We start from the raw sequence: 12,855 nt of genomic DNA, 5'->3' as shown, positions 1-12,855 counted from the left end.
CTGTGACAAATCCTTCACAACATCAAGATATTTAAAGATTCATCAGAGAGTTCACACTGGTGAGAAGCCTTACAGCTGTGATCAATGTGGGGCAGCTTTCACACAACAGAGTGCCCTGAAAAGACATCAACGCATTCACACTGGAGAGAAACTGTACAGCTGTGATCAATGTTGGGGAAACTTTTTCTCGTGGTGATGCCCTTAAAGCTCACCAGCGCATTCACACTGGAGAGAAGCCGTACAGCTGTGAACAATGTGGGGAAACCTTTTCTCATAGTAGTTACCTTATAATACATCAACGCATTCACACTGAAGAGAAGCCGTACAGCTGTGAACAATGTGGAAAAACCTTTACTAATATTAGTCACCTTAAAAGACATCAGCGCATTCACACTGGAGAGAAGCCGTACTGGTGTGAACAATGTGGGAAACGTTTTCTCAGCATAGTAACCTTAAAACTCACCAGCGTATTCACACTGGAGAGAAGCCGTACAGCTGTGAAGAATGTGGGGAAACCTTTTCTTTGAGGGGTAACCTTGAAACTCACCAGCGCATTCACACTGGAGAGAGGCCGTACTGGTGTGAACAATGTGGGAAAACCTTTTCTCATAGTAGTAGCCTTAAAAGACACCAGCGCGTTCACACTGCCTCGTGAACATGTTTCAGAGCCAAGCTGTTTCCTCCTCCTCATGCCCTGATAGCTGTGTTGTTATATTCTGATCTTCTCTCCACGTTGAAGGCTGACCAGCAGTAACTTTATCTTCTGATCAACATGTATGTTATTGTGGATCAGCTGGACTGTTTTCTGCCTGTCCTCAGAACCCTTTACCATTTAGGCACCAGAATCGGTGCCTGAACCCGTTCTTTTAAAAATATATTTTTTAAATGTATATGTTTAAATAAAAAAAGGGAGCACAACAAGACAGCCAGCAACATTTAGAACAGCTTGTTTATTTGTATATGGTCCAAATTAAATGTAAAACAAAAATATATAATATATTTCTCTAGTAAATTGCTGCTACATGACAAAAACAACCACTAGATGGAAAAAGGCAGCCCTGGTATTTCAGTAGCACCGAATGAATGAGCCCCAAAATCCCCGTTACTATTTGGTCCGATAGATACCGGGTGTTAAGGCACCGGTGTCGTATTAGCACCGGTTTCGGTACCCAACCCTAACCACAATGTACCCACCGTGGAAAGGAGAAGGCCCAGAGGAGAAACATTAAGACGTTTAAAGATGTTTTGGTTGGAAAACGTAGACATATTTGAAACTTTTTGATTTTGTAAAAACTTTCTTCTCATCTCTAGAAACATACATCTTTTTTTGGCTGACAGGAAGTCTTGTATTTTTATTTTAGGAAAACATTTTTGTCACCCTTATATAGTGAGTTTAGAAATATTTGTGTAAATGGTCCTCTCATCATTACCAACAAACTAGAAGTTGGCCATTTTTAATTGTTCGCTCTCAAGTTATGTTTTGTAGTTAAAATAAAATAAATTAAACGTGGCCTCATGCTGATTATTTGTGACTTGATATGGTGGATTTATACTTCCTGCCGTTTCTGTGTTTAAACTCCTTGACAAGAGAACGTTTCAATCCACTAAAAGTGCTGAAAGACTCAGATTATTATTCTAAGTGTGTGACATTATGGGATGGATCCCTACAGAGATAGACCTTTTAGATAGAAAAATGAAGGTGATTTTCTTACTAAACCAAGTGATATAGCAAATTGTGTCAATGATTATTTCGTAAATAAATTAATCTTAAAAATACTACACAGCTACACACATGGATTTGTCAAAAACATTGATAAATAAGATCATGGAAAGTAAAACATGTAGCTTCTGATGAATTGTAAAACAAACCACGTGGTGTGGACTATCTTGAATATAAGTGGATTAAGCCAATAGTTTCAATCATTGTTCCTACTATTGCTCATATAATTAATATGTGTTTTATGGAAAATATATGTCTGCAAGCATGGAAGATATGTAAAGTTGTGCCAATACCAAAGAATAAGAAAATGCCTTTCTCTGGATCAAACAGTAGACCAACGAGCTTATTACCAATTCTCTGTAAAATAATGGAAAGAATTGTTTATAAACAGATTCAGTTTTATTTTTTAAATAATTTACAGTTTTTCAGCTTGCATACATACAGAGGAAAACACTCAACTGCCACTGCCCTGACTCAGATGGTTGATGACTGGTTTAAGGATATGGACGAGAGGAAAAAAACAGGTGTTGTGATGCTTGATTTTACTGCAGCATTTGATATAACTGACCACAACTTACTGTTAAAAAAAATTGGAATATTATGGTTTTTCACAAACCGCATTAGTAGTTTGTTTGGCATGTGGTGTTTTTATGGCAACAGTCCACGATTGAGCTGTCTGATTTTATTGGACGAAAGACTAATTTTGACGCAAAACATTTTACCAACATTGGAACTTGAATTTTTTGGTCAAAAGTGACAGCAGATAAGCCTAGTTTCCACCATCTATTGGACGACAGACTACTTTTGCCAAAATTGGAAATTGAATATTGGTAAAAAGGAAATGCAGCTTAAAAAAGGAAATTCAGCTTAGATTTGTTACTTACTTGAAAGGCTATGGTCAAGTAGATTATCATGGGGTCTTTTCACGGCTCCACTGCCCAATTCAGAATTCCGATATCATTTGACTACAGGAAACATTTGATACGAAATATTTTTACCAAAACACAGACTTTATTTTGCCAGTAAAACCTAATAGTAATATCGTGATGAATTTGCCACATAGGTGACAGTCTCTTGTCCATCACACTCAATAAATAAACCACATTGGTCAATCCATACCTCCACTTCTATGCAAAGTAGTCATCCGGGGACCTCTCGCACCCGAAGCTAGAATCATAACCCTAGACCAACAAGCCACGTACTAACATCATATTAGCAATTTTCCATCAAGTAAATGTGATCAGTCGGTGACTCAAAAGGCATTTGTTAAGTAGTTTGTTTGGCACATAAGGTTTTTATTGCTCCACTGCCAGAGTGAGCTTTCTGATTATATTGGACTAAAGACTGCACCCCAAGCTTCAGGTATGGGTGAGAGAGCGCACCCCTGCCTTTGTTGGCACAAGCGGTAGACCTGGTGGAGACCTTCATGGCCGCCAGGCAAACTGGTAGAGGCTATCGTCTGGGCCTTCAACAGCAGGACGTGAGAAAGAATGACCCAGCAGACCAGCAAGAGCCGGAGAGGACATTCTCTGGTAAGTCTGTGGGTGGTAGGGGTGTGTGTTTAAGCCCTCCAATGTCCCAAGAAAACCAGTGTTAGTCTCATTCCAGCTGTAGCACCCGGGTAATAGTATGTCATGGTTGTGGCCAGCCAGGTCACATTAGGCCCAATTGCTCAGTGAAGCAAATGTCTGATTCCAGAATATGTTGCATACCTGGCACCTCTGATGTTACTGTCCCTGTGAAAGTAAAAAGGAAAAGACAGTACAGGCTTTAGTTGACACAGGCAGTAGTCTGTCTTTCGTTCTTACGTAACTCTATCTCCCCCGCCTCTTTTTTTTGTTTCTTGTTATGTCTTGTAAGTACTATGCTTTTGGGTCGTCTGTCCATCCGTCAGGCCAAAGAAACAGATACCAGCATGTAACTTTGCAAATCAGTGTCTCACCCTGGCCGCCATCAAAGATGCCATTTGGACCTCCAGAAACTTTCTGGTAAGAAAGCACATGCAGATCCCATTCCCTCAAAACGTGAATCACAGATTTTCCCGCACCTGGACTTGATCAGACTGGGAATTTGCCAAAGAGATGTTCACAAGTTAAGCCGAGGTAAATGCTTGGCCCACATTCACACAGACCTAGAACTACTCATTTAATGCTGGTTACAATATTCTAAAATAAAAAATGTCAGAGAAAAATTGCAAAGAGTGAAGGGTGTTGATAACATTTTTTAACAAGGTATTTGCTAATTATTGCTTCAGCAGTCTCCTTCAATATCCTTCAAGGTAAGCAGGAAGCTCACATAAATGATAGTTATAAGGTCTACCAAATGTTTAACTTTGCTTAGGGTGCGCTAGCTCCTGGATGGGACTACTTTGCCTTTCGAGACACTGACTAGTCACATTTACTTGATGGAAAATTGCTAATAAGGCGTTTTTAAGTGGCTTGTTGGTCTAGCGGTATGATTCTTACTTTGGGTGCGAGAGGTTATGGGTTCAACTCTCAGACGAGCCCTGAAGGAAGGAGCTGTTACAAACCTAATCCGTAATTTACTGTCCAGTTTATCGTTAATTTAACACAGATGAGGAGGAAGCAAAATTGTAGTACAGCATGTTGGCAATTCTTCATATCCTGCTTCATCTGCACGCAATGGAATTTTTTTTTTAATGTTTTGTGTCAAAAGTAGTCTGTTGTAAAATATAATCAGAAAGCTCAATCTGGCAGTGGAGCCCAAAAAACACTACATGCCAAACAAACTACTTGACCATTGCCTTTCTATTCACTGACAGATCACAGCCATATTTCCTTGATGGAAAATTGGAAAACTTAAGTTATTGTTCTGGGGCCCAAGCACCTCCGTGACGCATTATCCAAAGAGATAGTTACTCTGGATGGCATCACCCTGGCCTCCAGCACCACTGTGAGGAATCTTTTCACCTACGTGATATTGCAAAAATGAACATTTGTATAGATATAACATGTATTATGTTCCAGATGTATTGGTGTTACAACAGGTATAAGCACTGTAGTTCCCTTAAACTTGACATGCCATTAAGTTCCCTTTTCACTTGCAGCAACAGATGCTTTGCTAAACATCCACAGACTGGAAATAGACTTAGTGCTGATACAAATGATGAGATTTAGCAGAGGATGGTTTCGATCCATCGACCTCTGGGTTATGGGCCCAGCACGCTTCCGCTGCGCCACTCTGCTCTGCTGTTTGGGCTCAGGGGATGGAAATTCTGTGATTCACATTTTGAGGGACGGTGGCAACAAAGGTTCCAACAGCTTACGGGTGGCAAAGTTTAACATTTTGTAGACCTTGCAACTTGCGTATCACTTTGCTCAGCCTCCCTGGTCTACTCCAAAGTGGTGGAAAGGAAGCTTCAGCCAATCCTCCGCCAAGTTGCCTCTTATGTTTTTAGTTACTTCACCAATACATTACAATATTACATTACAGTTTGTCAACTACCACCATCATTGGGCAATGCACTGTTTACTGCAAATCTTGCATTACATCTGGTCATTAAGAGTGACTTTTGCATTAATTACCATGAACACAAGGATGCTTTTCTCTTTCAGAATGAGGGCTTTTGCAGCACACTTATTGGAGATGCTGGGGATTGAACTCCCGTCTCTCTGGAGGCGTGGGTTCAAACCCACCACTGCCGTTGGCATCTATTACATAGCTGGAAGCCAACCAATGTGTTGTCTTACAGCTGTGTCATTTGGGCTGAACTTGGTGAAGTAACCACAATCATCCATCAATCACCTTGCTGAGATTGTTCCTTGTTAACCTGAGGTTTAACAATTGGTGAAACCTTCCTTTCCAGCACTTTGGAGTAGAAAATCAACAAATCATTGTGATAATTAATCGTGATCTCCATATTGATCAAAGTAATTGTCATTATCATTTTGGCCATAATCATGCAGCCCAAAGAGATCTAATGTTTTATCAAACCAGGTTGGGCAAGTAACCTTTCTGCTGACTTCTTGTTAAAAAAAGCAAGTAACATCACTCAAAGAAAGCTACTGCAATGGCTGGGAATCAAACCCAGGTCAACTGCTTGGAAGGCAGCTATGCTCACCACTATACCACCATCTCTGGACAATACAATGTTCACTTCAAATCTTGTAATACATCTGGGCTTTGAGACTGTGAAGTGCGCTCTATCACTGAGCTACAGCCCCTGATGATTCAGAAAGTCCCTCCAGGGGGTCCTGTGTTATCACATTAACAAGAATGGGAAGTGCGTTCATAAACATTGTTGACCTTCAATAGCTCAGTTGGTAGAAGCAGTCTCTTCCAGAGTTTCCCTTCACGGATCAATCAAGTATTTCTGATTCTGATGTAGGGATGGACAGCCGACCCAAAAGCATAACACTTCTTGCCGAGACATGACAAAAAAACCAGGAAGGGCTCATTTAAAGGTTTTATTGCTTACTTAGCCATATAATTGTAACACTATTTATTGATATAACATTAAAAATAATCACGTTAGTCATATTTTTTATGTATTAATTTATTTAAAAAACTAATAAAGAAGATAAAGATAAACAAGATAAAGATAGGATGGCTGAGCGTTCCAAGGCTCTGCGTTCAGGTCGCAGTCTCCACTTGGGGCTTGGATTCAAATCCTACTTCTTACATGAATTGTTTCCTTCTAGAACTAATTTCAGAGACATGGAATTGGGAAGCTTGAACTCAGCTATTCTCTACATTGTAGTGGATATTAATTTGAGCAGGATACTGAATTGAAAGTACAGCCGCCCCTTTTGTGAGCATCTGCATTATCAACCCATGTAAAGTTACCATGTGTACACAGTAAACCTACTGCTGTATTCATTGTTTGTGGCAAGAGCTTTAAAACCTATTCTTGACTTGCCTTGTTCCACATCCTGTGAGAATGCTTAGCTTACTAAATGACTTAAGTTAGCCAGTAATTGTTGTGTGCCTTCAAAAGCATAAGTGTTAATAATATGGAAGAAGCTGCCTGGCAAACCAATGTTCCCTTTCAGAATAGTGGTTCCATGGTGTAATGGTAAGCACTCTGGACTTTGAATCCAGTGATCCGAGTTCAAGTCTCGGTGGAACCTGGTTTTAAGCCAGAGTACTGGTGAAATTAAAAAATCAACCTCTACACTGTCCACATCTAGGCTAACGGGTAAAATATTCTTGGCTGTTCGACTGAAAACAGTATGTTGGTGGTGGCATGTTGAGCTGTGACCTGTACTTCATGTTAACTGAAAGGAGCTCCAAATTTAGACTTAGTTGAACATATTGAAGATATTTCCACAACGTTGACCCAAATGTCAGTCTCTTTCCCATCTAGTTGGGACATGTCTGGACACAGGTGGACATTTTGGACAGAAATATTGGTGGATCTTGATTCCCACCACAGGATTTAACCTGCATTGCACATTGGGGTACAGAGTCAGTAAGATGCCTTCACATCCCGCGCAATGTGTTGCCATTGTCAAGCACATTTGTTTGTGGGGTTGAGGGTATTCTGGGGTTGTGTAAATAAAGTAGGCAGGACTAGATTATAGCCGATGGATATCAGAGATCCACCCATTACCTTAATTTGTATGCGTTGTACTTTTCCCTTGCCGGGTGAGTTAGGGAAACTGTTACAGCATAGCGGAGTACTCCGTCCACCTCCACACGCGTAGTCTTCTCTTCAAGCAGACTTACTGCCTCCTGGTCTTGTCTTGACCTGGTTACCACTTTCTCATTTTTGTATGGCAGCACATCCAGCTGCTAGAGATTCTCAACAATCTGGAAGAGCTCCATGTTGGAAGGAACAGTGGACGTCAGAAAGTACTGTTGGGCCGTAGCTGTTGCTCTACGATCCGTGCTGGGCCCTGAAACGTTCCCCCCCCCAAGTCTGGTTCGAATGGTGAGTGGTCAACCCAATCCCTGTGAAAGTACCCTGGTAGCAAATGAAAATTGCATGTTACATTTACACAGAAACACCAATAACATACCAACAAGGTGTTCAATTTGCCTGTTAACTAATGAAATTAAGTAATAAATGCGCTACTTTGGCTCCACTACAGTTCTGTGTCAGTAAACTGCTCCATTTCACTCACCACTGAGTCAGACTTAATGCCCCGCCCACAACAACATCTGATTAGCAGGCAATTTAAAAACAAGTACAGGTAATCTCTGCAACAACAAGGTGCTGTTGGGATTTGAACCCAGGAACTTTTGCTGACTAGACAGGCACTTCAACCAACTAAGCCACAGCACCTCTGAACATAGATGCATGGACATTATGGAGGTACTCAGTGTAAACAACTGAGGTGGTTGGGTCATCTGGCAAGGATGCCTCCTGGGGTTCTCCGTAGAGAACTGGTCCAGGCACGTCCAGCTGGGAGGAGGTCCTCGGGGAAGACCCAGGACTATGTGGAGAGATTATATCTTCAACCTGGCCTGGGAACGCCTCTGGATCCCCCAGTCAGAGCTGGTTGATGTGGCTCGGCAAAGGGCAGTTTGGTGTCCCCTGCTGGAGCTGCTGGACAAAGATGGATGGATGGAGGGAACCCTTTTCACTAGCTCATTGTATTCTTGCAAGACAGACTTAGTTGCAGTAGGTGCTGTAGCGTAGTGGTTAAAACGCCTGTCTTGTAAACTATAGGTCCTGGGTCCAAATCCCAGCAGTGCCTGGTTATCACTTAATAAAGTGTTTCCACATGGTTTGGGATACTTAACATGTGCAACAAAGTTGAAGCCTGATTTTCTAAAGCACTAAAGTGACATGAGATGTTGTTTTGTACCATAACATTACATATGTCCATGTAAAGCGAATGAAAGCCTTTTGTTGGAGGTGTTTTTGCAACTTTAGTGTGAAGATTTTAAAGTTTTTATTATCATGAATTCCTTCAGTCTTACCTCGGAAGCTTAGGGCTCCTTCACACTGCCTGCGTGGCGTGAGCGTGTCAGCTGAGGTTAGAATGCCTACCGTATTGGTCAATACTGTTAACATGAGAGAAATATAAAAAAAAAACAGACACACCACACAGCAAACGCTATGTTAACTGTTGAGGAGGACTAAATTAGGACTGTATTTTAATTTTTTCATGGCTTTCCATGAAACATGGCCTGCCTGGAGGGAGTGGTTTATGACCTTTGTGATGAGGGGACTTATGGCATGGAGGTTGGATTTTACCAGGGCTTTGGGGAAAGGATCTCTCATCTCTCCAAGACCTTGCATAGATAGGACTTCTGATCTTCTGGGTTGGCCTGCCTATGAACAGTGAGTCCTGAGGCATTGCTCAAGGACACGTCCAGCTGTTTTAATTTGCTCGAGTTCGTAGGGGTCCCCTGCTGGAGCTGCTGGACGAAGATGGATGGATGGAGGGAACCCTTTTCACTAGCTCATTGTATTCTTGCAAGACAGTCTTTGCTGCAGGAGGCACTGTAGCTTAGTGGTTAAAGCGCCTGTCTCGTAAACAGAAGATCCTGGGTCCAAATCCCAGCAGTGCCTGGTTGTCAGTTGATGAAGTGTTTTCACATGGTTGCTGATACTTAACATGTGCAACCAAGTTAAAGCCTGATTTTCTACAGCACTTAAGTGACATGTGGTGTTGTTTTCTACCATAACATTACATGTGTCCATGTAAAGCGAATAAAAGCCTTTTGTTGGAGGTGGGTTTGTGTTTGTTTTTATTATCATGAATTTCAGTCTTACCTTGGAAGCTTAGGGCTCCTGCACACTGCCTGCATGGCGTGAGCGTGTCAGCTGAGGTAAGAATGCCTACCGTATTGGCCAATACTGTTTGCATTTGCAGATATTACATAGCTGGAAGCCAACCAATGTGATGTCTTATAGTTGTATGATTTGGGCTGAACTTGGTGAAGTGACTACAATCATCCATCAATAACTTTGCTGAGATTGTTTCTTGTTAACCTCAGGTTCAATGATTGGTAAAACCTTCCTTTCTTGCACTTTTGATTAGAAAATCAACAAATAATTGTGAGAATCTCCATATTGATTGATTGGAAGTGCATGTGTAAGGCTAGCTCCCTTCGATAGCTCAGTTGGTAGAGCGGAGGACTGTAGAGGCGTAAAGCTGAAATCCTTAGGTTGCTGGTTCAAGTCTGGCTCGAAGGAGCACTCTTTGCTAGAGTTTCGCTTCAGGGATCCATAAATAGTTTCTGATTCTGATGCAGAGATGGATGGACAATCCAAAACCGTGATACTTCTTGCCGAGACATAACAGGAAACAAATAAAAGAGTTGTGGGAGATAGAGTTAAAGAACCTTTTTTCAGGACACCCAAATTTTGTCTCTCAATATGGCAGGCATTCTATGCATCCAGGGCCAAATGTTTTACCATTTCATCCACTACGGGCCAATAAGAAATCTAATTAGAGACAGTGGGAATCTCGTTCATCCATTCATGCGCGTCACTAATTAGATGACGAGGCATTTGGCTACCTTAAGAGAGTCAAATGGAGATAGGTCAAGTCTTGAGAAAAGTGTCAATATATACAGTTTCTAAATAATATAACTCTTGTTACCAATAACAACGACAGGTAACAACGAGTGGAAGTACTTCTCCCTTTTTGTATAATCGCCACTATACGGCCCAGTTTAATCTCGGTAAACTTTGCGGAAATCCTGCAAACAGCTACGATGACTGTTTATCTGTAATGATGTCAACCCTGTCTTGCCCGTATTGGATGGAATGATGTCAATTTGTGCTTTTTATCTGTTATACATAACAACCTGGATGCAACAAAGAACCCTTTTCTCCTGTTTTGTACACAACCCAAAGTTTTACAAAACAAAAGATAACTTTCACCGGATCCCTCAGTTAAATCACAGCAGTAACTTTACATGTGTTGACAATAAAGATGCTCACAAAACACTGCACTTGCAATTGCGTTTCTTATGCACTTTCAGGTCCTCTTATATCCAATATCATGTCTCAGACATTAGTTTGAGATGAGAACAGCAGTTGTCAGAAGTGGGACTTAAACCCACGCCTCCAGTGGAGACTGCGACCTGAACGCAGCGCCTTGGACCGCTCGGCCATCCTGACTGATCCAACAGATGTTTCAGTAGGACCTGTTATAGTAGGTTCTCAGTCATCCATGTCATAGTTAACAAGGGAAGGTTTCTCAACTGTCAGCCCAAATATATGGGCGTTCATGGAGACATGGAAGAAAGTCACCAGGGTGGCAATGTGCTTGACAATGGCAATACATTGCACGGGATGTGAAGGCAATGTGCAATACAGACCAAATCCTATGGTGGGAATCAAGATCCACCAATGTTTCTGTCCACAATGTCCACCTGAATCCAGAAATGTCTCTGCCTAAACAACCAAGGACATTAAACCTGTAAGCTTACTTTAAACTAGATGTGGAAAGTTGAAAGGTTGATCTTTTTCACCTGTGCTTTAGCTTAAAAACAGGTTCCACCAAGACTTGAACTCAGATCGCTGGATTCAGAGTCCAGAGTGCTAACCATTACACCATGGAACCTTTGAAAGGCTTGCTAGGGTTTGCTAGACAGTTTCTATCATAATAGCCACATGCATGATGTTGAAGGCACACAACCATCACAACGAAGATAAAAAAGAAACAATTATAGGCTAACTTAAGTCATTTAGTTAGATAAGCGTTCAGAGGATGTGGGAAAAAGCGAGTCAAGAACAGGTTTTGAAGGACTTGCCACAGAAAGTGAATACAGCAGTAGATATGTCTACTGTGTACAAACACATGGTAACTTTACATGTGTTGACAATAATGATGCTCACAAAATAGTTGACTTGACATTGAGTTTCTTGCGCTAATTCATGTCCTCTAAGTTCTTTATTCCTAATATCATGTCTCAGACATTAGTTCCAGATAAGAAAGCAAGTTGTCAGAAGTGGGATTTGAACCCACGCCTCCAGTGTGACCTGAACGCAGCGCCTTGGACCGCTCGGCCATCCTGACTGATACAACAGATATCCATTAGGACATGTCTCAAAAATTATAATATAGTAAATTAAACACGTCATGATATAGGAGGTTCTCAGTCATCCAGGTCATAGTTAACAAGGGAAGGCCAAATCCTATGGTGGGAATCAAGATCCACCAATGTTTCTGTCCACAATGTCCACCTGAATCCAGAAATGTCCCTAACATTAGATCCCTAACAGATTTGAAATAGACTGACAATTGGGTCAACATTGTGCAATTATCTTCAAAATGTCCAACTGAGTCCACAAATATACCTGCCAGATGGGAACTAAACTGATAACTGTCTTCATGGTCTAAACGTGTCAAATATTGCCGTTTGGTTCCTGATCCAAGCTATTACCCCAAAAGTCCACAACTAGGCCGAGGGCAACTGGACTTGGTAAAAGGTCCTCCACAGATGTTTTGTCTCTCATCCAAGAGACTTCTTTAGTTTTTTACATACTTTTTATGAGTTTTTGACATACTCTACTATGAATTCTTTCGACATACTATGACTCTTTTGAAAAGGGGGAATTAGCTCAAATGGTAGAGCGCTTGCTTAGCATGTGAGAGGTAGCAGGATCAATGCCCGCATTCTCCAGAGGACTTTAGGTTCTTCTTGTTTTACAACAAGAACTATAAATCTGGACTTGTTACGACATACTCTACTACGACTTTTTATGAATATTTTGTCATACTATACTATGACTTTTATGAAATTTTGACATATACTCTGACTTTCATGATTTTTTTGTCATACTATACTATGAGTTTTTATAAATATTTTGACGTACTATAGTATGACTTTTTATGTATTTTTGACTTTGCTTAGCATGCAAGAGGTAGCGGGATCAATGCCCGCATTCTCCAGAGGACTTTAGACTTTAGTTTGCTTTACAACAAGAACTATAAATTTGGACTTGTTACGACATACTACACTACAACTTTTTAGGAATATTTCGACATAATATACTATGACTTTTATGACTTTTTTGATATACAATACTATAACTTTTTATAAATATTTCGACACGTTATAATATGACTTTTGTGATTTTTTGTCATACTAAACTCTGACTTTCATGATTTTTTTGTCATACTATACTGTGACTTTTTATAAATATTTCGACATACTATAGTATGACTTTTTATGAATTTTTTGTCATACTATACTGTGACTTTTTA

General features: G+C 40.7%; 3 non-coding genes across 3 annotated transcripts; 2 read left to right on the top strand and 1 right to left on the bottom strand.

The window, feature by feature from the left end:
- Positions 1–4,854: 4,854 nt before the first annotated feature.
- Positions 4,855–4,926, bottom strand: trnam-cau (transfer RNA methionine (anticodon CAU)). The gene has a single exon. It is a non-coding gene; the product is annotated as a tRNA-Met (tRNA).
- A 1,812-nt stretch (positions 4,927–6,738) lies between these two features.
- trnaq-uug (transfer RNA glutamine (anticodon UUG)) lies at positions 6,739–6,810 on the top strand. The gene has a single exon. It is a non-coding gene; the product is annotated as a tRNA-Gln (tRNA).
- Positions 6,811–9,130: 2,320 nt separating this feature from the next.
- Positions 9,131–9,203, top strand: trnat-cgu (transfer RNA threonine (anticodon CGU)). Its single transcript has one exon. It is a non-coding gene; the product is annotated as a tRNA-Thr (tRNA).
- The last annotated feature ends 3,652 nt before the right edge of the window (positions 9,204–12,855 follow it).

The sequence above is a fragment of the Etheostoma spectabile genome, unplaced genomic scaffold (assembly GCF_008692095.1).
Source record: "Etheostoma spectabile isolate EspeVRDwgs_2016 unplaced genomic scaffold, UIUC_Espe_1.0 scaffold00006098, whole genome shotgun sequence".
Taxonomy (NCBI): domain Eukaryota; kingdom Metazoa; phylum Chordata; class Actinopteri; order Perciformes; family Percidae; genus Etheostoma; species Etheostoma spectabile.
Note: the sequence above shows the minus strand (reverse complement) of the source record. Positions and strands in the feature narration are given on the sequence as shown.